Source organism: Bactrocera neohumeralis, chromosome 6, assembly GCF_024586455.1.
Source record: "Bactrocera neohumeralis isolate Rockhampton chromosome 6, APGP_CSIRO_Bneo_wtdbg2-racon-allhic-juicebox.fasta_v2, whole genome shotgun sequence".
In the NCBI taxonomy this organism is placed as follows: domain Eukaryota; kingdom Metazoa; phylum Arthropoda; class Insecta; order Diptera; family Tephritidae; genus Bactrocera; species Bactrocera neohumeralis.
In genome coordinates this window covers 60273863-60300116 of record NC_065923.1, presented here as the reverse complement: position 1 = coordinate 60300116, position 26254 = coordinate 60273863, and the positions used below count along the sequence as shown (strand labels likewise).

Below are 26254 nucleotides of genomic sequence, written 5' to 3'. Positions count from 1 at the left end.
TCAAGTTGTTGAAGAATACAAAAAAAATATAAGTCCTATAAAAAATCGGAATTAATTTAAGTTTTAATATTTCTAGATGTATTAAATAAATTGATATGAATAAAAATATTTCCTTTAAGTAGTAGTTTTAAGTTAATATAATGCAAAAAATTGGAGAAAAATAATACACTAAAAGAAAAATTGATACCTGAATACATAAAACTTGTTTTTTCCTATAGGAAGGCAATTTTTAATTTTAAAACGTTTCCGCGCCGTCTTCCCATCATCCGATTGTTCCCAAATTTTTTTTTAAACATTTTTACATAAAAAGGAAAAAAAAATAACCCATTCTGTAAACATAAAATACATTTTGAATTTTAAGGACAGGTCTAATGTACATATGTATGAACATATATGCAATTACATGCAGCTTGTACGGATGTATGCCGTAGTGTATTATGTAATTATTCGCTGGATATATTATGCTGACCCCTTGACTTGAGTTTTGGAGATATACGAACAAATATTCTATATATTGGGTAGTCGAAAAAAGTCTTTTCGTATTTTGTCAATAGATGTCGTTGCAATCGTATATCTCCAGTGCTACCAATCGCATCGTGTTTAAGCTTCATTTAACAAAAAAAAATTCGGGGAAGTTGAAAAAAAGTTTCAGCTGTTCAAAAATGAGTGAAAATATATTTTGAAAATTTTGTATAAAAAAGGGAAAATGCCGCGCAAGCCATCAATTAAATTCGTGAAGTTTTCCGAAACGATGCTGTATCAGTTCGTGTGGCACAACCATGGTTCGCTCCTTCCCTTCTGGAAATTTCGATGTGAATGATGCACCTCGCTCTGGTCGACCTATCGTTGAAAAAGTCGATGGAATTATGGAAAAGGCAGCCGTGACATCGCTAATGATATTCATCATCAAACAGCTTCGAACCATTTAAAAAAGGCTGGCTACAAAAAGAAGCTCGATGTATGGGTTCATCATGAATTGTCTGCGAAAAATTTATTGAACTGAATTAACATCTGCGATTCTTTGCTGAAACGAAATAAAATCGAATCATTTCTGAAGCGAATCGCAACAGGCGACGAAAAGTGGATCAAATACGACAATTATGTGCGAAAAAGATCATGGTCCAAGCGTGTTGGAGCTCAACAAATGGTCGCAAAGCCAGGATTGATGCCCCGAAAGGTTATGCTGAGTGTTTGGTGGGATTGGAAAGCAATCATCTATTATGAGCTGCTCTAGCCTGGTCGACAACTGATGAGATTGAAGCAAGAAATCGAAAAAAACGGCCAGAACTGATCAACAGAAAGGGCTTCGTCTTCCATCAGGTCAACGCTAGACCACACGTATCTTTGATGATGCGGCAAAAACTAGACGAACTTGGCTGGTGAGTTTTCATGCATCCACCATTTAGCCCAGACCTTGCACCATCGGACTAGCATTTGTTTTGATCAATGCAAAACTCCCTTAATTTAGTAAAGTTGTCTACAAGAGAATATTGATGGAATAATGTCGCTATGGCAAAAAGTGGTCGATCAAAATGGTACATACTTATATAGTTTATTAAACTTTGATTAGAAATACGAAAAGACTTTTTCGACTACCGAATATTTTAAGTATGAAAGCATATGGTAAGATTGAATTGAAAATTAGTTATGCAATATGACTTATGCTCTGTTGTACAAGTATTCTACACCTTTGTGATAGCTCGACCAAACGAAAATGGTTCCCATGAGCGAAAAAGTGGAAAATAAACCTAGGCTAGGTGGCTGATTAATCATTTTCCATAAATGAGGTTAGTGTCTACGTCAAATTACTTTGAAGCGACAGTGTAGCTCATTTATAGTGTAAAGACGGTATAAAAGCCCTGAAAATTTTTGCCAATAGTTTAAAGAATTAAGAATAAAATTTCATTTCAAAACAAAGAAATTGTTTTCGAAATATTTATTGTTTGAACTGTTAGTTTGTGGGTACTTCAAGTACCGCCTTCTAGCGTCAGCTTGCATTAATTATATACTTAGTTAAAATGCTAGATTTTATAGTAAAACTATAAAACAAACTTTTGGAGTTTCTACTTTCAGGAACTAAAAAATAAACTAGGCCTATGTATTATATATTACCCTAAATTATTCACCTGCTTCTCCCAAACTTTGCACGATTTTCAGTATTTATAAATACTTTCAAATGAGTGTCTGTCTCGACATATTTATCAAAAAAATTAAGGAGATATGAAATAGCCTTTCCTAAAATTTTAATTTCCATCGCGACAAGACAGCCTCCAGGCTTCAAAGCAGCTTCACTTTGCGCACGCCTGCTGGCCATTCAATTGATTGAACGCCACCGCAAAAATTCAAAACTGGCAATGCCGCATTTAAGTGCAATGGTGGCGCTCACTTGACTGCCTCATTGCGGCCGAATATACAAGGTGGGTTCCAAAGTAAACAGGACTTAAAAAAAAAACAGAACAAATGGTTTGTTCCTTCTGCTTCAATACAGTTTTCTGTACGGTCCAAGAGCATGTCGAACGAGTGTTTTAGCTCGTTGGCCGCTATGACCGCCAGTATGCCGGTGCAAGCCTTTTGAATGGCCTCTACATCTGCATAACGCTTTCCTTTCATTGCAAATGCATTTTTCCGAAAAGGAAGAAGTCGCACGGTGCATTTACGGGGAGTTGTTAATGGTTACCATGCGATTTTCGGTCAAATAAACGTCTTTCGAATTTTGGATTCTGAGCAATTTTTGGTCGTCAGTCAATTTGTGCGGAACAAACCGTGCACACATCTTTCGGAAGCCCAAATATTTGGTCAAAATACGATAAATGGATGTTTTGGAGATGTTCAATTCCATTTCCACGAATTTCAATGATGATTTCGGATGATTTTTGATGAATTCACGCACAGTTTCGATGGAATTTTCGGTGATCACGGATTTTGATTGGCCCACATGTTGATCGTCATTTATGTCCTCACAACCATTTTGAAAACGTTGAAACCACTCGTGCACTCTGCTACGGGATAGGCAATCATCGCCAAAAACTCATTTCATCAATTGAAATGTTTCGGTAAAAGTTTTACCAATTTTAAAACAAAATTTATTGTTGGCTCTTTGCTCGAAGCTCAGTTTCGCACCGATAACACAAACATACTGACACTTAAAATGCAATAACTTTACTTCCAATCAATGAAATGTCATGAAAATCTCACTGGACAGTCGATAAAGATAGCGGAGTCATATAGATGGTGCCATCAGGGGGCACTAGATTCAAAAAGTCCTGTCTACTTTGGAACACACCTTGTAGAATTACATACATACATATACTGTGAGGCACTATGGGCAAACTAGCGAGGCAGCAGCAAAGCTTCCACTCAGCGCGTACGATTTGCTCATTTAATAGTTAAGTGCATGCAACAGTAAGCATTTCGAACGCGTGACGGAATGAAAAGCTATTGAATTATAGCGGACGCAACAGAGCGTCGCAGCACGCATACACAAACCCACGCGCGAAATATACATTTATATGTTGCAGCAAGTGGCAACATAACGTTGGAATGTGCATGCTTGCAACGGCGACTCAACGATGAGCAATTATAATTGTCACGCAATTGTCAAGCGAATGCGCCGGCGGCCCGACGGGCAGGCAGTCAAGCTTAGCTCGTTTACACGCCGTCAGTTGCTTGCCACAAAAAGCAGCTGCTGCTGCTATAGCTGCTGTTGCTACATATTGCCTGTTGTTGCAAGCGCAAATTACGCTTGAATATGAAAAGAGGAACAAACACACATACATACATACATACCCGTGTATGTAAGTATGTATGTGCAACCATGTGGATGCAACAGATGCGCGCAGCTTACTCGTTTGCCTCCTGCTATATTAATTCGTCTACTTTATGTGCGGCTACTCAATGACTGCGTATGCAGACAATTCTTTGGTTGGGCATGTGAGTGCGCAGTTGCTGCATGTCACATTGTTAGCTGCGTAGCTGTTGGAAATCGTGCCTTTCCATGCCCTGCAACTAGTTAAGACAATAAGCAACGTCTAAAGTTGCCTGCATCTCATAATTGGTCGGCATTTGCGCGGCAACAATAAATTAAAATTAAAATTTTATGCTTTGAGTGGATATTCACGCGCTCATAAATTCAATGAGCGCAGTCATTAAAGTGGATACAATTTTATTTTATAGTTTTCTTTGCGTCGACTTTCGATATATGCAAAAGCATATTTTCTCTGATTCTTTCGGGATTTTTTTAGTAGAGAACAAATTAAGAACAGTGCGCCAAGGGAACTGTGGGCGAGTTATTAAAAATTTCAAAGAAAAAATAATAATTTACTAATTAGAGGAAAGGAGAAAACGTTAATTAGACATTTTCAATTAAAATTGTTTTCAATGAAATTTTATCAAAATTCTTTCAATTTATACATAGAAAAATTTGGGAAAAAAAATTTTAATTTACAAAACCGGCTCAAGTGTCATTTTTATTATACGAGTAATAAAATAAGTAATCTAAAAACGAATTCCAATCCAGAACTTTCTTACCGCAATTGTTGTACACCTTTGTAATCAATATTACACTACCACACCAGCAAATTTGTCTTCGATATCCTTTAAGTGATTATAGAGCTGCAACTAGTGAATTCCGTTCCGCCCTTCCATACTGACAATGTACATAGTTGTTGTTGTTCTCTCTTGATCACATTAGAGCAATGTTGCTAATACTAACCTTGTATACATGGTTTTGCACACATCTAGCTTTTCAGTTATAATTTTTCATATTGTATAACATCAAGACTAGAATCCAATTAATAAAAACGGTCGGCCTAATTATAAATAATTTTATTCTCTGTAATTTTGAACTAGTTTAAGAATATTTCAAATATATTCAAGGTTATTTTTTTAATACTACAAAATATCGAGACTGGCAACTCTGCATTTAAGAGAGCAAACTCGTTTCTACATAAAAAATCCAATTTGGACAAACATGCACGATAGTAACGCTGGAAGCGCTTGTGAGTTTTAATTCACATTGAAACAGCAAAAATGCTCAAATGAGACCAACAACACGCTACGTAGGCACTACGGAAAGGCGAAACGGAATTCACTGATTGCATCCTAAGTTTTTGTATTCTCCACGTAGATGTTGGAAACCACAGTTATGACAGAAATTCTAAAGATCTAGAAAAGCAACAGAAACAAAACGATAAAGAGAACATATTTAAATCCTCTTCTAAACTATTATAGACTGAGCTACTTCTTTTCTGGGTTTAAGAGCAATATAATTTTTTATTCCACGGTGTAAAATAATGTCTTAAACTTCAAATTTAAACAAATATTTATACCGAGCATCGATGTTGCAGTTAGTAAATGTGTGATTTAAAACAACCCTGCTACTAACTTAATTTCTCAGAATTTATGTATACATACTATGTAGATAATTTGATTTAAAGACAGCTTTTGTAAGTGATAAGTAGTCATCCTGCAACAAACATTAAACTACTTAGAACTTATATCAGTTTACAACTAGTTATTTTTGTCTAAAACAGAGTTATAAATTATTTAGTTATTTATTAAGAATTTAAGCTGTTCTTGCGATTTTTTATAGAGTTGTTTCTGACCAGGCGATTGTCATCTTGCATTGAGCAAAACAAACAGTTGCTTTCAAGAAAAGTAAGTAACTAGTTCGGCTTACGATACATTTTAGTTATAATAGAGCTTACAACTATGTATTTCAATTAATTGCTGTGCACCACAGGTAGAAACCTGAACCTGTTCAACCATAAGTGGAGGAAAATTTTAAGTTCGTCATACGTGATCAAATAAATTCTATTCGTCCCTCACTTTTGATAAAATTATCGTCTAAAACAACATCATTAAATGGTGTTTCAATGCAAACCAAAAAAGTTTTCACAACTTTCCAAATATTTCAATGTATAAAATATTTATTTAGAGATCAAATATTAAATATTTATGTAAAGTACCTTCCACCCCTCCCTCCACACAACATATACGATTTTATATACATATGGCTTAATTGCAATAATTTGCACTAAATGTAGATAACCGTATTCTATAATTAATAATTTTGAAAGCCAATCAATAATGCAATGCGCAACAAACGCACCAAACCACCAGATTTATACAATTTTTATACTTAAAAAATGTTATAAAAATATTACAAACAGTAAACGCTTTATGATTTTCCTTTTGTTTTTGTTTCTCGTATTTTTTTACTTTTTTTGCTTTTATATTTCCCACTTACCTTTTTTACATAAGCCTTAATTTGTCTGTATTTTTATTAGTGGTCTCTCCAATTACGCAATTAATTGTATGCGTGCGTGCATAAGTGTGTTTTAATGATTGGTTATTTGATAGGTTTAAACTTTTTATTGGCACTTTGTTTAATGGTTGCCGGTCGTTTGCTACCAAGTGGCGTGCCACAGCTGCACTTATGAAGTGGTTACGGGTTTTTGTTACTATTTTGACCGTTATTGTTACTATTATTATTGCTTTTGTTATAAAACTTATTACAGCATTTAACTGTTGTTATTGTATTATTATTGTTTTTGTTGTCGTTGCACTTATTTATTTTACATATGCGACCACAATTTTCAACACGCATATTATTTTTTTGCAATCCGCTTTATTCTATTGGAAAACCTTGGTGTGAATTTAAACTGCAAAGAAAGAGAAAGTAAGCGAAGAATGTATTAAAAACTGCATTTATTCTAATTTAATTAAACTTTTTTCAAAAGCCATAAATGTCAATAAAATTAAAACTAATGAAGTTTTTATCGTTTAAAGGGGTTCAACAGCCTGAATTCGAAGCTCTATCTTAGCTTTCAGTTCACATGGAGTTCCAAATAAGTTAACAGAAGTTTAACAGTTCTCTATAGCGTTTCCAAAGTGACAGCAACAGCCTTAATACGTCCAGAGCATAAATTTTTAGAAAAATTCTTATCTAAACTATTGTAACCGACCGAAACTTAGAAATTACTATTATTAAAATTTTCCATTAGAGAGCCCTTTCAAAACTGAAGTCTCAAAAGTTCTTAATTAAAGCATGGCTATTTTCAGGAATGTGACTCTCTTAACTTAATCACTTTGCACACTGAGAGAGTCTACACCTCTGAATTTAAACGCATCAATGGGTTGATAGTTTCAACATTTTATTTTTAGAAAATCTTAAGATGACAAACGCTAGCATATGTTATATTAGTTATTATAGGAAATCTAGTCTTTAAAATATGTATGCTATTTGATTAGTCCCTGACGCTATAACAAGAATGTCTAACTATGGTAGCCATTTTCTTCTTTATTAGCGTAAAAAACGCTTACGCGGTTATAGCCGAGTTAACAACAGATACCAAGGGAAACCGGGTTCTTCTCCACCTGGTTTTTCTAAAGGAGTGGAAATCCTCCTCTAACTCTGCATTTTCCGGCGGGTACTGCGTCGAATACTTTCAGCGCTGGAGTGTTTTCGTCCATTCGGACGACATGACCTATCCAACGTAGCCGCTGTCTTTTAATTCGCTGAACTATGTCGTTATTGTCGTCGTATATCTCATAAAGCTCATCGTTCCATCGAATGTGCTATTCGCCGTCGCGAAAACTCGTAACGTGGATTCATCAGATGTTGTCATCGTCCATGCCTCGGCACCATAAAGTGAATTATAGAGTTTTGTTATTGTTCGCAGATGGAGAATTTAATTTCACAATTGCCTACTCAGTCCGAAGTAGCATCTGTTGGCAAGAGATATTCAGCGTTGGATTTTGAGGCTGACGTTGTTGTTGGTGTTGATGCTGGTTCCAAGATAGACGAAATTATCTACAACTTCGAAGTTATGACTGTCAACAGTGACGTGGGTGCTTAGCCGCGAGTGCGATGACTGTTTGTTTGACGTCAGGAGATATTTCGTCTAGTTTACCTCATATATTATATCAAAATCAAAATTCTTTGTAAAGTGACCTCTAAGGCCTTTTCATATCTATTTAAAATTTTAATAACGCCGGTCAACAAAAAAATATTTTTTTTTGGGTTTCTGTTCTCATGCTTGAATTCTGATTCTAGACATTGAAAAACACTTAAATATTAATCTTTAGTTCTTTAAGTTTGCTTTGGGCTGATCTACATCGATAAGTATATTTAGGGTTTAATACGAGAGAGCTCATATGAGCATAAAAGAAATCCAAAAAATATTCATTTTTAGACAGTTATTTCCTTTTATTTTACATTTATATATTATTGTTTATCACACATCTTGAATAAAAACGACTCTTGTATCTAAAATAAAGTTTTCTAATTATAATCTATAGTGAAATTGCAGAAAAAATATAAAAATCATCGAAAAATTGCTCAAATTTCTACGAAAGCAAACTTTAACCGGAAAAAATTTTTTTTTCCTTATTTTTGTCATAGGAGAAACTAAAATTTAACATGTAGATGTCAGACCCAAAAATCGTGTTGACCGGTGTAATTTTCGATAAATATTTCGCCTACAATTTCACAGTTCATGAAACATCCTCGGACTCACAATTCCTTGCTGTTCAAATATGTATGTATATAACATGCACTAAATGGAACCCACTAAAGCATTTCTAAAGAATTTTCACTTTCTCTACGACGCAAGCCTGACTTAATTTTCGCCTTCCATTTCAAGTGTATAATGTTGGACACATACATACATACATATGTTTGGCCAATACCGAATAGCATTCCATTCCGCGCAATTTAACTTTTGAATGCTTTAAGCTTACACTTTCGATTATTTAGTTGCCTTTTGGTAAATCCTTTGCAAAGTTATTAAAGTTAGCTAAAGTACCTAAAAGTAGACGTCAAATGAAAAGCATTTGTAGGTCGTAATTGCGCTGTTGTTGTATCGGTGACATATTTTTGCCGGTTAACGGTTTTTTGTTTTTCCATTTTGGTTCGTACGCTGTGGCAGCATCGACAAAGGAAAGTACACTGCGCCCTCGTCAGCAGCAATTCCAACTTTTGCGGTTTACTTTTGTAGCATATTTAAAGGCGCCTAGCGACCACAACCATATTGTTGTGTTGACACAGAAAAAGTCAATAATTATTTGGGTCAACGATGGGTGGTGGCGGTGGTGGTTAACTGGCACTTTTTTATACAGTGTTGTTGTTGCTCTTTGTTCTGGCTTGCGGTTAGCTTGGGAATTGCAATATGCGCTATCAGACCGCCGCCAATATGCTAAGAGGTGAAAATAATCGAGCAAAGTCGCATTTGACCTTTGACACAGCAACAATTTGAGTGAATGACTGACTAAGTGAGTGCCTCAGCAAGTTAAAAAGAGTAAGTCAGTGAGTTGCATACTGCGGAGAGGCAAGTGAATGATTGAGCGAGTGAATTTGACATTTTTGCGTTGACCCATATACCGAGTCAACTGGGTGTGGATGGAGCCCGACGCACAAACATGCAAATGGAGCAATTGAAAGCTTGACGGGTCGCCGTGGCCCAACCCAACGTTCCACTTGGATGGCACTACAGTGAACTGTGTTGAACTTAATTTTTTATCCACAACACAGGCTGAGTGTGTGTGTATTTATGTGTGAGTGCAATTTATAAGTAACCGCATTTGCGATAACAACAAGTTTTACGTAAATATGTATATGTAAATATGTATATGTAAATATGTATAATGTATGTACATTTGTATGATGAGGAAGCATATCTGTGGCTTGGGAATGTGCAACATTGTAAACGACGTTGTTGCTTTGCGGTTGTGGCGCAGGCTACATGAACAGCAGTAACAGCGGCATCAAATAACAAGACAAGACAACAAATGTGTCACTAACAGTAGTGCAGGACGCAGTGTCACCCAAATGTACCAACAACGAAAACAAAAATAACAACAACTAACAACAACGGCAGTCACTTTAAAGGCAACAAAGTTCAACAATAACAATAACGTTGCGGCAAAAAGCTTAACCAAGCAAACAAGCAACACTTTGACGCAAGTGTCTGAATGCATATACACAGATACATACAAATAGACAGTTAATGTTGCAAGTGTCGCGCTTAAATACGCATTTATGCATGCGCGCAGCCGTCGCCGTTTAAATGGCGAGCAAATAGCGGAACCATAAAAAGCACCAACAAATACAAGCAAACATAGGCACATATATATATATATATACACACGTATACTTATGCAATTTGAAACGTTTTTGCATGGAAAAAACAGTGCGGCAGCATGCCAACGCTCCTTGTGGCAACATTAGTCGAAAATGAACATGCAACGTTAGGCGTAGCGGCGTGGCAAGCGCGCCGTTGACGTGTCGCTATGCCCGACGCAATGGGCAACAGCTAACGGCAGTGTAGCAAACCGCAACGCCTCATGCGGTTGCGGCTGTGGCAAGTGACGGGTGTTTAACGATGCTCAAGCACGCACACACACACCGCTGTGTGCATTGTCACGTCACATCAACTGACGTTTACTTATGTGTATGCGGTTTCGTAGCGCTCGCGCGTGTGAGTATGCCCGTGTATGCGAGCGTGTACATGTGACGAAAAGCGAGAAAAGCATTGACCGCTCCATTCCATTGCGACAAATGTGCGGCAGTAAATTCACACACGCACATACATATGTACATGCAATTGTTGTTAGAAATGTTAATGGATTTTTTGCACTTAGCACAGTTGCTCAACACAATTGTAAGGTGAGTGGTATTTAGTCGCGTATGAAGAGCTTTCACGCGTGCGAAAGCTTCACTGCTGAAACAAGTGAGTAAGATCGTTTGTTGCTCCTTATTGCTGTTTTTGTTTATGTTCTCTACTTAAAGTGGTTTTCTTCTGTGTTTTTTAAGTTTCGCAAGTGCATTAAGTTGGTTTAAGGTTTTTAAGCGAACTCGCTCAATTTTGTAAGACGGACAAATCGTTTATAGGGCGGATACTCGAAGTCAAATATTCAGGTAAGCATAGAATTGAGGTTAACTGGTAGCTCAGGAAGAGGTTATGCTCTCAGTTATGAGTAAATCTTTTCAAAGGTTTTTTTGTGGTTAAGCGATCAGTTCTGCTAGTGAGTTCCTTCAACTCCGCCTCTATATTAAGATGGCTAATAAATTTGTCTGCTGCACAGTTTCTACCGCCCCGAACCATACCTAGTACTTCTCGTCGGACTGAGGCCCATCATAGGCTCCACTAAGGAAAACAATTTCAATTGTATTAGTAGTTGGCAGAACTTTTACATGTTAAAATGTTATTATTATCTATACGCACACACACAATCGTATATATCTTAATATACACATGAAAATTAATCCAAACGCCTGTTTAGATTGACACAAATACATTTATGTATGTGCACACATACATACATATATTTGTAAATAGTACTATTATATGATAATAATGCATTCTCATAAGTGTTATTCACAAAAAAATACATAAATAATAGTAATAACAATATTATCCATGGCTTTTGGTATTGCACAAAATTCGGAAATCGTTCTTACACACACACACATATCTTATTTTATTTCATCTGAAATATTAGCATTTATTTATTTATTTACTTGTTGTGGATTGCCCATTAGGCGACAATCACTATAATAGCCATACAGTAAGGACACCAGCATAGTCAATTGCTTATTTAGAGCATTTAGCCTGTCAATTACTTTTTCTTTCCTTCTTACTTCACCTCAAAACAGGGACTGTTGGGTCCTGTCAGATTCTTTGATATACTGAAGATTGTCGGTTAATATGATAAGGGAAACATATTCGCACAAAACTTGAATGAAATCATATTAAACGCTTATGAATAAGTAATAGCAAGGAAATGAGAGATGTTTGATCAAAAGTTACATAGTATGTATGTATGTATTTTTGATTGTCTAGAGCTTAGAAAATTGAATTTTATTTAAGAAGGTTACCATTTAATACCTAAGAGGAAGGAATCTAAAAGCGTTCGGCAACCAATATCAAATACTCATTTTGAAAAAAAAAATTAATAATAATTAGTCAAAATAAAATCATAAATAGTTTATATTCGCATACATATGTACATATATAATCAACATGCTGGCAACACTGTTTAGAAGTACAACACTTTTTATAGACTACGGTTCTAAAACCTGTTTCGAGCCATCGATTTTGTAGGTTAAGTTTAGCTTTAAGGGATTAATGAAACTTTTTCGTCAGTATTTAAGATATCCGAATGAAATTTAGCGCAGAGGTGGTTATAATACACATCTTTAGTCCCGCAAATTATAGCCTCGTTCGTGAGTGCATTATATTAGTTTTAATATTTTCCCCTTTTGTATGTTTCGAGTGTTCGTTCGTCGAGTTTATATAGTAGGACGTTTTACTTCACAAGCTTCTTTACTAGGGTTTTCCTTAATTTTTTTTCCATTTTTTATTAGTCATCATGAATACTGTATAAAGTCTCTTTAATAATTAAGAAATATTTCATTATTTTATGACAAAAGAGCCTCACCCATTAGACGATTCATTAAACTGCAAACTACTTGCATATATTAAATACAAATATGACAAGCAATGTTATTTATAAACATATACAACAAAAATAATTAATTTCGAGTTTATGAATATTTTCCAGCATCTCGTTTAAAACTCCAAAACATGCTTGCTTCTGAGGATTTGCCGCTTATTCAATGGAATTTCATTCAATGTCTTCGACACGTTAACATAGATATATTTGTATACATGTATGTGTATGTATTTTATATAATAAACATATTTATATTTATGCTTGATAGTGAAACTTATGGCTATGACAGTTTCACTAATTAACTTTATGTACCTTAATGAGTTGTTTTGCTTAGCTTAACCCCACTGCACACACACATAAGCATTTTCATACAATGGCTTCAACGGGGCACCAAAAGAGGTGCGCAGGTCAGGCATTTGACGTTTTGACCTCCATACTGTCCCAGGTGTGTATTTATTATGCGCTTAATTGGAAAACAAGTATACTACAAACATACACGATTTGGATTTGGGCGACATGGCCGCGAACTTGTTTTATTGAACTTGAAATTAAATAAAATGGTTTATTTTTAAGCAATAAAAATTTAAATGTAGTTACGGTTTATTTTTTGATGTGCGCTTAATTAAATATTTAATAGAACTGTCAGGCGGTGAATTAGTAAATAAAGAATGAAACTTCATTGCAATGGACGAATAAAAATTGATTTTGCTTTGTAAAACCAACCTCATTAGTTCGAAATAATAGCTTTTAAATAGAGTTCTCTCATTTATCTGTTTATCAAAAAGTGACCAGGGTACAACGTAAAGCAATTCGCAGAACACTAACGAGGAGTTATGATGATTGAAAAGCCTGTCCAACAGCTGATATTTAAAGCGAGAGAGTGCTGTAATAGTTAGCAGAATCCAAACAGGCAATACCAATATTATTTCCTACGATTTGTAACGAAAACAAAACTGGCATTTTAATAGACAGCTCGCCCACACAGTTGTCTAGCCTATGAAACTGAGCCTCTTACTCTATTATCATTAACCCATAAAATATTCGAGCAGAATCTAGATCTAGTGTGTTGATAAACTTCGAAATTGCAGTTTTTCAACTATTGCAACATTTTTTGTTATTAAGTTGATATCCAATGATCGCATTTCTTTAAATCATTCTTCGATTTTTAAAAACACAGGTGAGCACAAGCTTTGAATTACACCTTAATCAAGCTTAACCTTAAGCTATTGAGAAATAATCTTGAAAATTTGAAAAATATGTTACTTGTATAACAAAAAGGGTGACTCAAAACTATATTTATCTAAAAAGTTTAGAGAAAGAAAGTTCAAATTATTAAATTTTTATACTCTCGCAACACGTTGCTATTGAGTAAAATAGTTTAGTTCACCTAACGGTTCTATGTATAGTTCAAAACTAAATGATCAGGAGGACGAGAAAAGTTGAAATCCTGTCAGTGACTCCGTCTGAGTTAGCTGTAGATTAGATTAGTTGCAGCTGTAGCTGTTAGCTGTAAATGTAGTAAACATTGATATACCTTGATGAAACTTGGCGTGCAGGTTCCTTAGTACAAAAGAAATTACTAGCCATTAAATCTATATACTTATGTATATAAAAGAAAGTCGTGCTAGTTACACTATTTAAAACTCAAGAACGGTTGTACCGATTTGGCTGAAAATTGGTGAGGAGGTAGCTTAAAACCAGGAGGAAGACATAGGAAACTTTGCTTTATCTCTTTATGTTAAAAGACAATACAATTGATAAATATCAAAATTATACTATTTCAAATCATAAGCATGTGTTCAAAATGTCTGTAAAAATCATTTCAAAATTTTACTATTTCAAGAAAAATAAGTGGTAAATAAAAAATAACAACAAAGAGCTAAAGCGGGAGAACTAATTTTTGTATGCATGAGCCCGTCAGATTTTTTTAATGCAAGGAGATTTCCAAAGTAAATAGGACTTTAAAAAAACAGAACAAATGGATTTTTCGGTCAACTCAATTTATTTTATTCAAAATATTCTCCTTCTGCTTCAATATAGCTTTTTGCATGGTCCAAAAGCATGTCGAACGAGTGTTTTAGCTCGTCGGCCGGTACGACCGCCAGTATGCTGGTGCAAGCCTTTTGAATGGCCTCTACGCCTGCATAACGCTTTCCTTTCATGGGCAAATGCTTTTTTCCGAAAAGGAAGAAGTCGCACGGTGCCTTATCAGGTGAATACGGGGAGTGGTTAATGGTTAAAATGTGATTTTTGGTCAAATAATCAGTCACAAGCGTCGATCGAATGTTGGATTCTGAGCAATTTTTGGTCGTCAGTCAATTTGTGCGGAACAAACCGTGTACACACCTTTCGTAAGCCCAAATGTTCGGTCAAAATGCGATAAATCGATGTTTCGGAGATGTTCAATTCCATTTCCATGAATTTCAATGATGATTTCGGCTGATTTTTGATGAATTCACGCACAGTATCGATGGAATTTCCGGTGATCACGGTGATCGTCACTTATGCGCTCACAACCACTTTTAAAACATTGAAACCACTCGTGCACTCTGCTACGGGATAGGCAAACATCGCCATAAACTTGTTTCATCAATTGAAACGTTTCGGTAAAAGTTTTACTAATTTTAAAACAAAATTTAATGTTGGCTCTTTGTTCGAAGCTCATTTTTGCACCGATAACACAAACTTACCGACACTTAAAACGCAATAACTTCACTTCCAATCAATGAAATATCATGAAATTCTCACTGGACAATCGATTAAGATAGCAGATTTTAACACACCAGTCGACATATAGATGGCGCCACCAGGGGCGCTGGATTGGCCCCGCCCTCTAGCAAGTTTAATGTATATATCTCCTAAACCAATAATATTGTAAGAACCAAATTCTCCCAGCACACATATTATAAGAATTTCTATGAACAGTGTGAAATAGATGAAATCGGAAGATAAACACGCTTACTCCCCATATGACGGCACTGTTAACACGTTCGCGGACGTGAATGCTATAGCATTAATTTTCATACTGATGCAAAATGACGTGAATGCTATAGCATTCAAATTTTAAAGCCAATTTTTATTCATTTAATTTTATACAATCTTAAGTTTTTGTAATTAATACACATTTTAAAATAATGACCAATTGGTTCATTAGATACTTTCATATTATTTTATCTTTTCTCCGTGTATTTACAAATTTCCTCACGTCATTCTGGTTGAAAAATATTATCTATATCGTCGTGGATGCTATAGCATTCATTGTATCGGGTGATTTTTTAAGAGCTTGATAACTTTTTTTAAAAAAAAACGCATAAAATTTGCAAAATCTCATCGGTTCTTTATTTGAAACGTTAGATTGGTTCATGACATTTACTTTTTGAAGATAATTTCATTTAAATGTTGACCGCGGCTGCGTCTTAGGTGGTCCATTCGGAAAGTCCAATTTTGGGCAACTTTTTCGAGCATTTCGGCCGGAATAGCCCGAATTTCTTCGGAAATGTTGTCTTCCAAAGCTGGAATAGTTGCTGGCTTATTTCTGTAGACTTTAGACTTGACGTAGCCCCACAAAAAATAGTCTAAAGGCGTTAAATCGCATGATCTTGGTGGCCAACTGCCCATGCATCCCGAAAAATGCACTGTTTGGTGTGGTTTGTACGCTGGTGGAATCATTGGACCGTATTTTTTCAAAGATGCTGTTGGACGCAACGTTACGGTGAATGGCGATCGCTATCGTTCGATGCTAACAAACTTTTTGTTGCCAAAAATGGAAGAACTGAAATTGGTTGACATGTGGTTTCAACAAGATGGCGCTACATGCCACACAGCTCGCGATTCTATGGCCATTTTGAGGGAAAACTTCGGAGAACAATTCATCTCAAGAAATGGACCCGTACGTTGGCCACCAAGATCATGCGATTTAACGCCTTTAGACTATTTTTTGTGGGGCTACGTCAAGTCTAAAGTCTACAGAAATAAGCCAGCAACTATTCCAGCTTTGGAAGACAACATTTCCGAAGAAATTCGGGCTATTCCGGCCGAAATGCTCGAAAAAGTTGCCCAAAATTGGACTTTCCGAATGGACCACCTAAGACGCAGCCGCGGTCAACATTTAAATGAAATTATCTTCAAAAAGTAAATGTCATGAACCAATCTAACGTTTCAAATAAAGAACCGATGAGATTTTGCAAATTTTATGCGTTTTTTTTTTAAAAAGTTATCAAGCTCTTAAAAAATCACCCGATATATAACGGTTAAAATACGATGTTCTGACTACTCTTATAATATATGTCTAATTACATTTCGGATATTACAACTAGTTTCAAAAATAATTGCCTGTATATTTTTGCAGCTCCCTAAAATTTTTTGCGTCCGCGAACGTGTTAAGAAGTACTAAAAGGTCCGATATGGTGTGAGAGGGCTTTATGAAAGCCAGTGGAAAAATTGGACGATGAGTGTAGCACCACCCACTTTTTAGTGAAATCTCATATCTCGGACCCGACCGACCAATTTCGACAAACTTGACATTCCTCTTTTATTCTTATGTCCCAGTGCGAAATTGAGCGAAACCGGACTACAACCACGCATACTTCCCATATAGCACAATGTTAAATTCCTTTTGATTCTTTCACTTACACTCACGCAAATCAGGGAGCAATAGATACAAAGGGCTACAACTTTGTACATTCCCTTAAAGTATACCACCCTATGAGCAAAAATTGTTTAACTCCAAACAAAACTGTTCAGCCATTAGGTACCACATATTTGGACTCCTGTACCTATAATTGAGTTTTGATCGAAAATATGGGTCAATGTGTGAGGTTTATAATTTAAATTCAGTGATAATCCTTCTCTGATAATGGTATGTCAAAAATGGATTGAATCGGTCCAATACAGCCCTTAGTTCCATATATCTATGTAATATAAAGATTTTCGAACTTCCAGGTGACTTTGTAACGCATACTATACATACATATATCGGCAAATATGAGTATGTCAGTAAAAACGACAGAGCCCGTTTTACTCATAACGGTGTATCTTTGTGCCTGAAATTGATAAATTTGAGCGAAAAATTGACCTAGCCCCTATATATCTATGTATATCAAAATTTTTGAACTTCCGGCTGACTTTACTCTATATGATTATAGCATGTGACATGTTAATAGCATGGGATATTAGGAAAAGTAGATAAAATCGGGTTAATACTACCCCAACTCCCATTTACTTATTATATTGATTTTCGTTCTTCTAACACACCTTATGTGTCTGTCAGAGTATGAGTTATATATTGCACCCGAACTTTGCGTTTCCTTACTTGTTTTTTTTCTATTTACACTGCAGACTTCAGTTGCTGTTTAGCAATACTTAAAAGTAATTTATAATTTGATAGATTTCGAGATTATAACCATGATATAAACCCATAATTATATGTCAAATTTACAAGGAAGTAATTCCAGTGAGCATTTAAATATATACATATGCATGTATGTGTTTATTACGTGTGTATGTATTATATGCATATATCGCCCTGGTGACTGTGTATAAGCGATTGCAGCATGTAACTGCATACCGTAAAATCTACAAAGTAACAACGACACGTGCTTCAAGCGGCATGCGACAATAGCGCTTGCATACTTTGTATCAGCAACTTGCAACATAATAATAACAACAACAACGACAATCAGTTAAAAAGTAACATGCAACGTGTGCTTGGACATGAATATCTTTAGTACGCCTTTTCTACAACAAAAACAACTGACCACTTGGCTCATTAACTGTGGAGCTAGACGCATATACATACATATATATTTGTATACATATGCGTACCACTGGCTTTGTGAAATTCAGGTAGTCCCTAAAATTCTACTCCATTTCATTGTATACCTGACTATATGTAAGTTTTATTCAACACACGCATCCAAATTCGGGCAGAACATTAACCGATTATATAATTACTATAGGAGAAACGCTCTTATTGCCTTGTTGTTGTTCTATGCTGCTCCAGAATTTCTATGACGCCACATGCAAGCAAAGTAAGAAGTAAAACATGTATTTATGTAAGCATACTATTCGAACCGCATGTTGCAAGAAGGTACTAAATAACGCATGCGTGTAGTTAATAAGCGCAGCACACGCACTTCCACTTTTGTTTCTTCTGAAAAGTGCATAAAATGTTTATTGCTCGCACTTTGAATTATAAGTGCACTAATGCGGCCTTACGCTTCCCTTTCTCTCATTCCTACCTTTCCTGTTTAAATTTTTTTTTTGCTTGTGCGGGTTAGCACGGGTCAGTTCTTTCGGAATTGGCTAGCCTAAGTTCTACTACCACACCTTTATTACGAAACCACTTCCGTTACATGGCCACATGAATAAATATTGTTCTTTGGGTTTTCATAGTTACGACGCTACCTTAGTATTCCACACCTTTTTGCAGCAATGTTAAGAGTTTAATGTCAGCTTGTAATGACAATGTTGTCACCTAAAGTGCGGCGCGTTGCATGGCATAATAAATATGCGTTTGAGGAAGTTCTTGCTATAGCCAAGCGTTTTCTAATCTTCGAATTATTTCCATTTACAATATATTTTTCTAGCTGTTTTGGATCCTATGAGTGGAAAGTTACTGAAATATTATATAGTCTATTATTGCTTAAGGGGTTAGGGGTAGTCAGAGGCACGAAAAAATGAGAGTTTACAGCATTTTTTTTCTTGCTATTAAATCATGTTATTTTACAAAAGTAGTAGTATGGCATTATTATAGGATGTGTTGACGTGAAGTCACGAAAATTTCAAAAAAAAAACTTAATTTCCAAAGTTATAGTTGTTTGTGTTCCAAAAAAAGGTACTTGCGGTGACAAGCATAGGTCCTTGGAGATTCATCTAAAATCAATCGGACAAAAAAAATTAGTTTTATAAATTGATAAACTCGGGCCTGATTGAAGGATTTTTTTATTTTCAAAATTAACAAAATGGCGGAAATTTTTTTCTAAATTTTTGCGAAAAAATCAACAGTTTATTGGTCTTAAAAAATCGAAATTTTCGAAAAAATAAAAACCCTTCGATCAGGCCCGAGTTTATTATGTATTCTAAAAGTTGCATAAATTTCATTAAAATCTACTAAACGGTTTCCGAGTTGCAGTTGTCACCGGTTCAAAAAACATAGTTTTGAGAAAAACGCGTTTAAAGTTTCACACTAGCCCTTTGAAGTGCCCGAGCTCTCTTTGTTATTTGTCGAATAACTCAAAAACTAATTATCGGATCAACGTGAAATTTTCAGGGAATATTTTTAAGATATTACACTTAACGAAAATGCAAAAAAAAAAATAATTTTTAGAAAATTCTAACTACCCCTAACCCCTTAAATAGATATAAGGAAATACAATTAATAAGCCCACTCCACATTCACGCCCTTTTCTCGAAAAGCAGCAGCTCATTTGTCAGAGCGGTCGATATCGGACCACTATAGCATATATATGTCTGTCATACAAACTGAACAATCGGAATCAAGTGCTTGTATAGAAAAATTTTTGATATTGGATACTGTCATACATACATATGCGAACTTTTCCCCAGCTTTTGAGATATCGAAGTAAAAATTTTTAATAAAAATATATATACAGGTAACTCGAAATATTGCTTCCTCCAAACGTGCCCTAAAGTGATGAAGTCGAAAGAGTACTCAAAACTCAGTTTCGCACGAATTCGGGTCTCCTTTACTTGTTTGATTTAAAATTTTTGCACAATTTCACATTTTTTTGGAATATTTTGAACGTTTTAAATGGCGAAAAATAACAAGTTATGTATATTAAAATTTTGTCACAGAAAAAAATTATTCTGAACAGTTCTCAATTCTTGAATTCCCCGGGACAGAAAAACGCTTCACTGCTCTAAAATTTGTCACTTTCAACAAACTTATTCGAAGTATGTTCATAATTCTCCTTTCGCTATTAGGCATTTATTGATTTGAACGCAAACATTTGTGTATGCTCAATTGACTAGTTCAAGGCTCTGCGATTGCAAACACACACACTCCAATTATGCCGTCAATTTATAATATTTATTGAGCATGAGCGCTTGCAAGCAAGTAGACTTCTATCAGAAGCTGTCATTGACGTTGGCAATTTATGATAGAACCGAAGTGCAGCGAGAACCATTAGAGAGACACGCCCGCAGAGGAGGTCGCTACACCAACAACCACAACAATAACACGTGCATTGATATGCGTACACTGCATTTGCAATGTCAATGGCAATAATCAGAGGCGGCGTACAAGAACAAGAACAGCATGTGCAGATTCAAACACACACACATAAGTGCATATATTTACAAATATGTATATATTTTTATAGATAAATATACATATGTACATATATACTTATACTGTTGAAGCAAGCTCATTGAATTGCATACTGCAAACACTTAGCTACCAGATAGTTAATGGTTCATTCAGTTTGTATAGTTGCTGCCTATGCATGCATATATAATATGTATATTAGTTTGTGTGTATGTCAAAAGTGTGTGCCTGTTCGTTCCCGTGTGGCTTACTCGCACTACATTGACTTTTAGATTGCGTGCTGTCACTCCATCGCTTGGCATTATTGCTAACATACTAATGGTTGTTGTTGTTAGCGCCACAGCATCCATGGCTTTTTCGCTCTCATACCGTATGTACATTTGACCCAGTTCAGTTCTAGTGCTGTACATATAAGAACTTGTGTATGTATGTGTTTATATGTATATACATATGTTTGTATGTAGGCCTTTGTATGCATGTATCTGCATTAACGTTTTCAATTCAAAAGCAATATTTTTTATTGAAATTGCCTTCCGCTCAATAAAATATCAGCGCAGCAGCATTGCTCGCGACTAACAAACAGACAGTGGATTTTTATGTTTGCATGTACATATGTGCGTGCGTGTGTCTGTATTTGCATCCACATTTCGAATTTACTATTTATTTACTTTCATTATTTGCGCGCGCAATCGCTTTGGCGCCCTCAACCTCCTGCAATACGCGTAATAGTTGTCGTTGTTATTGACTGCTGTTGCACGTTCGGTGGTGCCACATTCAATTTGCAATCATTTTTGCTATTATTCGCAAAAGTTATTCTTATTATTGTTGTTGTTTTACTTCATTGCTTGTGGCTGCGTTTCATTATGCCCTCACTAACTCACGGCCACTGTCGTCGATATTTCTATTTATGCCAATCCGCTGCGCTATAAATAAAATTTGTATCAGCAATCAGCTGAAGGCTAACACATACACAAACGCAAGCATACATACACACACAAGCATATGTACCTACAAATATAAATGTGTTTTTCATGCTATACATATATATATATATATATCAAATGCATATATATACATATGTACATATGCAGCCGATAAATATCTAAGGCGTACGATCATTTTATATATACATATGTACATATACATACATACATATATGTATATGCACATATGTATGTAAATACGCGTATACACATATGTACATTTGCCTACATACATAGATATGTATTTATTTATTGCATTTTCAGTTTTAAATATGCATATAAATAAATTTAAACTACATTTCGACTGCATAAGCATAAGCTTTTTTCGTCTTTTTACAGTGAAAATGAAATTTATGAATTTTATATTTTCCTCAATTTTCACTTTTATCTATTAATTTCTATTTTTCTAGCTATATTTATTTATGCAGTTATTATTTCAGTTGCACAAAGTGTTATTGGCACAACAAAGCTTATGACAAAAATGTGCGAACACAAATATTTTGAAAAATACATACATACATACATATGTACATATGGAAACTTTAAAACCAAATAATATTGAAATTGTTATTAAAGTTTAAATGCAAGGAATTCCGATTATTGCAACTATTAAAAGAAGCTTAACATTTTCTGCATTTATTTAAAATCGGTAAATTTTTCTTTTATTAATATTGCTTATTTTATGTTCGTTCTAGGGCGCTGCAAATTAATTGAGAGATTTTTAAGGTAAATATGCTTAATAAAGCTAAATTTAATATTAACCATAACTATGAATTGACTTAAACTTTAAAATTATTTCTTAGTTCAGTATATTTATTTAAATATTGTTATTCATGATAACAGCTTTAATTTTATAGTTATTCTTACTACTAAAAAAAAAATATGGCACCAAAGAAAAGTCACAACAAATTTGTTCCACAAAAAATATAACTAACGTAACTATAAACGTCATATTCTGCCAATACAATGTGTCAATGATTTTTATAGTGTAGATATATATATATTAGATATAAATTATTTTCCAAATGATATTTGATGATTTGAAATGATAAAATCGTTTGATTTTATTGATTTTGATTTTCTATTAAAGTAAACTAAAATGAATTTTTTAAGCTCAGCTCTCAATCCTAACAAATCTCTGAAAAGCTAGGTACTGCATACTGAATACTCCACGAAGTCGGCAAAGTACTAAATTCGAACTATTTTAAAACTGATTCGATAATGCATGATTTTGTTATGTTATTTTCGGGCATTGTATAACTGCAAACCAAGGAGATCGTTGAGCAAGGGTCCAAGTAGCCTTTTTGTAACACATATGTAAGTATGTAATCGTTGCTCGGTTTAATAAGGAGGATCAAAAGTCTATTAGGAAGTTAAACTTAGAATATCCTCAGACCCATGAACTTTGTCAACGGCTTTCACCCATATATTGTAGAATTTAATCTAAGCGACGATAGAGGTAACCTCAATTTATCTTGTTGTTTCTGAAGTCTAACATAAATAAGTTAGAAATATTCTTGCCGCTCAGGGCTAATTTCTGTACTCGTTTGACCTTTGTTTGCTCTCAAGCTCCAGAAGAGGACTTAAGGAAAGAAATTTATCTACAATGAGGACGTAATTGACATATCGCTATAATAGGTACTATATACCACCTCCAATGTTAACTTCTTTGTATGCCACAATTTAATATTTCCGAAAAAAAATGTTTTCCGCCACTTAAAAAATCTAAACTTCGTATTAGCATTGTCATCTCTATAAAAATATAATCTCGTTTAGACTGAAATGATTTCGCAAGCTATGGCATATAATATTCATAATATTTTGCCAGCTCATTTAATTTCTTATTTATTTTCCTTTCTGTGTAGGAGTTTTCATTGGCGATAACGATAGCGACGTGGCGTATCGATTGCTGTGACTTGCTTACATCAGCGTAAACACATCCATTTAATATTTAATAAATAAATTATATTATATGATGGTTTCAAGTTCACAGCGTTCGCTGTGCCTGTTTGTCTCTGGTATGTATCAAATTAGACACCCACACATTATTTGAGGCGTGTCGGTGCGTTTTCAAAATTTTCTGTTTATTTATTTGTTGTTTACTTGGCAGTTTGAACGCCAAGTGGCTGAGATAATCCGTAAAAAATCAGCTTAAACATCCAGTTAGTATGACTTAACAACGCTACACACGAAATAAGCAAGCAGCTATAGCGCAATATAGGATGCTTGTTTCTTCTTATTCTTTTTCTTTACTGGCTTAGACAACGGGTACGCGGTTATAGTCAGGTTAACGCATCAGTCGTTTCTTCTTTCCGCAATATGCCCTCAATTTAAGATACCAAATGCAGTCAGTTCCTTCTCCACCTGATCTCTCCAACGGAGTGTAAGTATTCCTCTTCCTTTGCTTCCCCCGGCGGGCACTACGTCGAATATTTTCCATTCGAACGACATGACCTAGCCAGCGTAGGCGCTGTCTTTTATTTCGCTGAATTATATCAATGTCGTCGTATGTCTCATACAGCTTATCGTTCCATCGAATGCGATATTCACCGTGGCCAGCGAGTAAAGGACCACAAATCTTTCGCAGAACTTTTCTTTCGAAAATTCGCAACGTCGACTCATCAGCTGTTGTCATCGTCCTTGCCTCTGCACTATATAGCGGGAATAATGAGTGACTTATAGAGTTTTGTTTTTGTTTTTCAAGAGAGGACTTTACTTCTCAATTGCCTACTTAGTGCAAAGTAACTCCTGTTGGCAAGAGATATTCTGTGTTGGATGTCGAGGATGACTTTGTTGTTGGTGTTGATGCTGGTTCCAAGAGTGATGACTGTTTGTTTGATGACAAGAGATATTTCGTCTTGCCGTCGTTCACCACCAGACCCATTTTCTTCGCTTCTTTATCCATTACACTGTGATAGCTTTTTTCAAAAAAAAAAAAAAGACAAGACCAACTTCGACGGTTTCCCCCTATTTCGGGTCCTACGAATCGAACTGCATCATTACTTTTTTGAGTTACAATCATGGTTTCATACAAAATTTTTTGTTGAAGTTTTTCATCAAAGTGGCCCATTGTAAGAGAAAGGCACATTTTTCTTCGGTCTCTAACTTTTTTAATGTTGACTTTTTTGGTAAACTTTCTTTGGCAAAGCTTCTCAGAATAAGTCCGTCTTTAAGTTCTTAGATGACTGTAAACCCCAAAATCAATGTTTTTTAGGTCCTTATAGCCAATATGTCGATGCCAATATGTTTTTTTAATGTTTTTTCCCTCACGTTTCGTCAATACTTTAATTTACCCTTTGATACTTAAACATTAAGTGACATCTTGTAATAGTAAGAAACTTAAGCAAAGACAATGATCTGAGCAAACTAACCATTAGAAAAAAAACTTAATAAAATTTGTATTTTTTAAAAAAGCTACACTAACTATGTTAAATTATGAAAGAAATTATGGAGAACGCAGAACTAACGGCGCAGTTGTTGAGGCCAATGATATCGACATCATCGGCATACACCAGCAGCTGTACACTCTTATAAAACATTGTACATTCTCTATTTAGTTCTGCAGCTCGAATTATTTTCCCCAGCAGCAGATTGAAGGAGTCGCACGATATGAAGTCGCCTTGTCTGATACCTCATTTAGTATCGAAAAGCTCGGAGAGGTCCTTCCCGATCTTGCCGGAGCTTTTGGTATTGCTCAACGAAAATATGATTCGTTGTCCACTTAGGCGTGGAAATTTTTAAATCAGAGTGTAGCTAGAATGTACCCAACTACTTTTGCGTGGTAGAAATTGTTCTTTTTTATGAATGTGAATTAAAATGTATAATGAAAAACGATTGTTATAACAAAATAAGTTTATGTGGTAGTTAACAAATGGCTTAATTTAAGGAAAATATGTTTACACTAAATAACCTATTAGTCTGCTTTTAAAATAGCCGTAAAACGCAAGGTTGTTGTGCCAAAATTATGTGCGGCACTGTGGATACTTATGTACATACATACATATGTATATAACTAGAATGTACACGAACTTTTACCAGTCTTCGAAATGCCAACTTGCTAGAAGTTTGTAGAATTATACAATACAATATAAATACCATGTTGTTTGATATGAACAACTTTCAAGTCGAATTAAAGTTACTCAATAAGGTAGTATACCTATTATGAATATCGTTATTTTAATCTTGAATACGAGTAGTATGATCCAAATGTTTTTTTCGGAGATTTCAGAGTTGCCTTGAAAAATCTACGACAATTTCTTGGAGATACTTTGTGAAATTATAAAGTTTTCGATACAAGAACTTGATTTTTGTCGGTCAGTTTTAATGACATCTATATTTCATAATGAACCGAAACCAGTGGTTTCAAAACATACACCGGATCTTGGAGAGAAAAAGTTAATATGCCGTTTTCAGTATATAAAACGTAATGAAATAATTAGTAATTAAAACTCAGATTTTTTTCTTAATTAAAAATTATGATGGTCATGAGGTTCTAAGCTGTAACAAAGGTCAAACCGTATGTAATGAT

General features: G+C 35.0%; 1 protein-coding gene across 15 annotated transcripts in view; it reads right to left on the bottom strand.

Moving 5' to 3' along the window:
- The window catches only part of LOC126763169 (insulin-like growth factor-binding protein complex acid labile subunit), a 182786-nt gene that overhangs the window by 29934 nt on the left and 126598 nt on the right, over positions 1–26254 (bottom strand). For all 15 annotated transcript variants that reach the window (XM_050480440.1, XM_050480439.1, XM_050480447.1 and 12 more), the window contains one exon: positions 6248–6662. The gene's annotated coding sequence lies outside the window, so the exon portion shown is untranslated. The remainder of the gene's footprint in view (positions 1–6247; positions 6663–26254) is intronic.